At 45.5% G+C, this 4646-nt stretch overlaps 1 pseudogene; it reads right to left on the reverse strand.

Annotated features, from left to right (window-relative positions):
• Positions 1-2488: 2488 nt before the first annotated feature.
• Positions 2489-4396, reverse strand: LOC128845953 (olfactory receptor 10A4-like; annotated as a pseudogene).
• Between the last annotated feature and the right edge of the window lie 250 nt (positions 4397-4646).

Below are 4646 nucleotides of genomic sequence, written 5' to 3' on the forward strand. Positions count from 1 at the left end.
CAGACAACTTGCTTTGTACTTCTGCCAGCATTCGTTTAATTCTCTGATTCCCAAGCCTTTACCTATTCTGGCATTGTCAATATCAGATCTCAGGTGTTTGCTGAGAAGTGGCTTCCGAAGAAGTGAGGTTTTTACTCACGAAAGCTTATGCCCAAATAAATCTGTTAGTCTTTAAGGTGCCACCAGACTCCTTGTTGTTTTTCTCGGGAGCTGTTCTTTTTCCTTTCCTGATTGATTACCCTCACTGCCCCTTAATTAAGCTAAAACAGCATATCTGTACAGTAAACGGCCCAACGACCATGTCAAAACACAGTGTGAAGAAATTATTACAGAGCCATTCCAATTCCATCACATGGATACTTGTCTGGTAGATGCTTTACTCAAACCAAGTTATTGGGATCAATCCAGTAGTAACTGGGCAAGGATCTCTGGCCTGGGCTATATAAGAAGTCACACTAGATGATCTAATGATCCTTTCTGGCCATAACCCCTAAGAATCTATGTAAAGCAAGAACAATGAATATCTTAGGCCATCATCTTCAAAAGTGTCCTCTGGCTTTGAGATACCTTGGGCCTGATTTCTGGATTGCTGATCACACCCAGCTCCACAAGAAACCAATGGGACCGGCAGGTGCTCAGAACATCTGAGAAACAAATCAAGCCCCAAAGCCAATTTTTATCAAAGTGTCCACTAAATTTGAGTGCCTCTTCTTTTTTTGTCCTATTTGAGAGCTTTTGACCTGGTTTGTTTTGTTTTGTATTTGCTGAGCACCCTTAGTGTGTGTGGCTGGGGTTGTCGGTGCTCAGCACTTTTGGAGAAAAAGGTCCAGATTGGCTGAAGTTAAACTGAGGCACCCCAAATTAGGGGTCTCCTTGCAACATTGGCCTCAGAGTCTGCCTGGGGCAGCTACCATGTAATGCTTGTTTTTGAAGCAAGGAGCTGAGCAACAAGGGCCTGTAAGACTCCAACGCTTCATTGAATCACACCGTTAGCACCCAGTTCTGATGCCATTATTGGGACCCCTTTTCTGCAAACTCTTTCATCCTTTCCCAAGTAGTGCTTTCCCAGGTGAGCAGGACCCATCAAAAACAGTGAATAAAAGTCTGCAAAATCCATAATATATTTTAAGGTCCCATATCATCTGACCTTTGGCATAACACAGGGCAGTGAACGTCATCCAGTGATTCCTGCCTCCAGCCCAGCAAATTATGGTTGAACTTGAATGTGTCATTCAGAAAGGCATCCGATCTTGGTTTAGACTGATATTTTCAAGAGACCTGGCAGGAATTAGTGCCTGATTCTGACTGAATTTCAATGGGATTTGGTCACCTCACTAACGTGGATTCTAAGACTCAAAGAGATGGAGAATGTGGCACATCACTTGTCATGCTGAGGATAAGGCCCTTGCTCCTTGACTGGAAAAAGTCCCATACTAGATCTGGTGTATATGGCTCTGTAATCAGGCCTGGATTAAGACAGGATCCATGGATCCAGTGTCTATGCTGGGCGAATGCCCAAGGATATAACAGAGGTTGCCTACTGCCAGAGAGTATTGGAATCTTCTAAGGGGACAGAACTGGCAGACTGTTGAGCCAGAAATATCATAAACTCTTTGCTTTGTTGATGGTCCTATGGCTGTATGGAATCCAGGTCCCAATCCACCTCACCACACTCCTGACCTAGTCGTTAAGGCCCCAATTCAACAAGGTACCTTAAATACATGTCTAGTTTTTAAGCATATTCTTAGTGCCATGGAACTCAGTAGAAACTCTCACATGTTTAAAATTAAACATGTTCAAGCATCATACTGAATTGGGGACTAAAGTGCTTGGAGTCTGCTTGGCACAGCTACCATGTTTCACTTACTTCCGACACAAACAGTTAATGAGGAGACACACACACTGTGATTTTCCTTTTGTTTGTTCTTCTCTCATGGTTAACCTTTAATATAAAATACAATCTCATTTAGACAGAGGCTTTCAAAGCTGCTTAAGGGATTTGATCACCTTGTTCCCATTAAAACCAATGGGAATTGTTTGTCTAAATCTTCTAGAAAGCTTGGAAAATCTCACCTATAAGCTTGCAATCTGTCTATGGGAAAGATAGTAGATGTCAAGATAGTCCTAACAGAGTTCAAGATCACAATTCAAGGCTGGAGAATTATGGCCTGAACCACTGGTGAGCATAGTGGGATCTGGGATTTTTTATTTAGTTAATTAATTTATTACCTTTTATACTTTTCTGTGATTACATATAATTCAGCTCAGCTCCCAGTGTGATGCTGTGGCCAAAAAGGCTAATGTGATCCTGGGATGCATAAATAAGGGAAATTTAAATAGGAGCAGAGAAGTTATTTTCCATCTGTATTTGTCATTGATGTGACCGCTGCTGGAATACAGTGCCAGTTCTGGTGCCCACAATTCAAGGAGGTTGTTAGTAAATTGGAGAGGGCTCAAAGAAGAGCCACAGAATGATTAAAGGAATGGAAAACATGACTTCTAGTGATAGACTCAAGGAGCACAATCTGGTTAGCTTAACAAAGAGAGCGTTAAGGTATGACTAGATTGCCATCTACAAGTACCTACATGGGGGACTAAAAATTGATACTGGGCTTTTGAATCTAGCAGAGAAAGGTCTAACATGATCCAAAGGCTGGAAGTTGAAGCTAGACAAATTCAGACAGGAAATGTGGCACATTTTTTAACAGCGAGAGTAATTAACCATTGGAACAATTTACCAAGGGTTGTGGTGGATTCTCCATCACTGACAATTTTAAAATCAAGATTGGATGACAACTCATGGTTGCCCATGGCTCTCATCACGCCTGATGGAAGAGACTCTGCAGCATGTTTGGAATTTTGTTGACATTCAAATATTTATGGGGCAGATTTCCAAAGTACAGAGGGTGGTTGGGTGCCTGTCACAAGGGGCCCTGGCTGTTGAAGGGAGGTGGGCTTAGCTCTACCTCTGACTAATGATCAGCCTCCCAGAGGATGGATCTCGGGCCAGGGATCAGGCAACAGCCTGCAGGTTGATTGCTTCATAGGCAAGAGGCCTGCTCCGTTAGGGAGAGAGACCCAAGAGAAAGGACCTAGAAGGAGACTCTCCACATCTACCATCTGGGAACCCTGGCTGGAGTGACCTGTTGTGTGTGTATGGGCCGCAGGATAGGCCAGGCAGGACAGTCTGTTCTGACTGGCAATGTGGGTTGTGCTGGTTTTGGAAAATATACCCACCTCTGGACACACTTACATCCCCCCAGGCCCTACTGGAAGTCATTTGTGACCTTGGGAAACCTCACCCTACATTCACCGAGGGCACGTCATGCCACCGAACATCCTCCACAGGGCCTCCTTGACCTCCTTGTTCCTCAGGCTGTAGACAATAGGGTTCAGCATGGACGTCAAAACCATGTAGAAGAGGGACAGGAGCTTGTCGCTCTCCATTGAGTAGCTGGACTTGCGCCTGAGGTAGGTGATGATGTTGGAACCATAGAAGAGCAAGAACATGATTAGGTGGGAGGAGTAGGTGGAGAAGGCCTTGCACTTCCCCCTCATCTGATGGCATCCTCAGGATGGAGGCAATGATGAAGATGTAGGAGGCCAGGATGAGTATGAAGGGTTAGGTTATGAAAAAAAGAGCCACCAGGTACACTGCCAACACGTTCATGGAGGTGTCCCCGCAGGCCAGCTTCAGGAGGGATGGGATGTCTCGGAAGAAGTGGTTGATCCTGATGGGCCCACAGTACGTCAGACTGAAGACATAGCTGGTCTGGCTCAAGCCCACCAGCATCTGAGGAAGGGGTAGCTCAGTGGTTTGTGCATTGGCCTGCTAAACCCAGGGTTATGAGTTTAATCCTTGAGGGGGCGATTTGGGGCAAAAAACTAACTGAGGATTGGTCGTGCTTTGAGCAGGGGGTTGGACTAGATGACCTCCTGAGGTTCCTTCCAATCCTGATATTGTATGATTATATGATTCCATCCCCACCATCCAGGAGGCTACGGCCAGCTGGGCGCAGGCCCTCTTTCTCATGACGAGGGTGTAGCACAGCGGGTTGCAGATGGCCATGTAGTGGTCATAGGCCATGGCAGCCAGAAGGCAGCACTCAGTGATGGCAAAGAGGATGAAGAAATACATCTGTGTGGCACAACCCCATAGTGAAATCCTTCTGTTCTCTGACACCAGGCTCACCAGCATCTTAGGCACAATGGACGTTGTGTAGCAGATCTCCAGCAGGGACAAGTTGGTGAGGAAAACATACATCAGCATGTGGAGGGACGGGTTGGCTTTTATGACGGTCATGAGGAGAACATTCCCTGTCAGGGACACAGCGTACATGGACAAAACCATTGCAAAGAGCAGCACCTGCAGCTCCACCAACTGGAAGAATTCCATGAAGATGAACTCGGTCACTGCGGTCTGATTTCCTTAGTCCAATGGCTTGGCGTATTTCAATGGCAGAGGGAGTGAATGAAGGCACCCGCATCAGGGAAGACAAGGCATGAAAGTCATTTATTTACCTTCCTGATAAATGCAAAAATACATCCAACTGAGACTGAAAATTTAGGCAAAGTGCTTGCAAGCCAGCTAAGGAGGGTGGATGCTCAATTCCCATTAAAATTAATGGGATTTGGATAGCCAGAAA

The sequence above is a fragment of the Malaclemys terrapin genome, chromosome 12, assembly GCF_027887155.1.
Source record: "Malaclemys terrapin pileata isolate rMalTer1 chromosome 12, rMalTer1.hap1, whole genome shotgun sequence".
NCBI lineage: Eukaryota > Metazoa > Chordata > Testudines > Emydidae > Malaclemys > Malaclemys terrapin.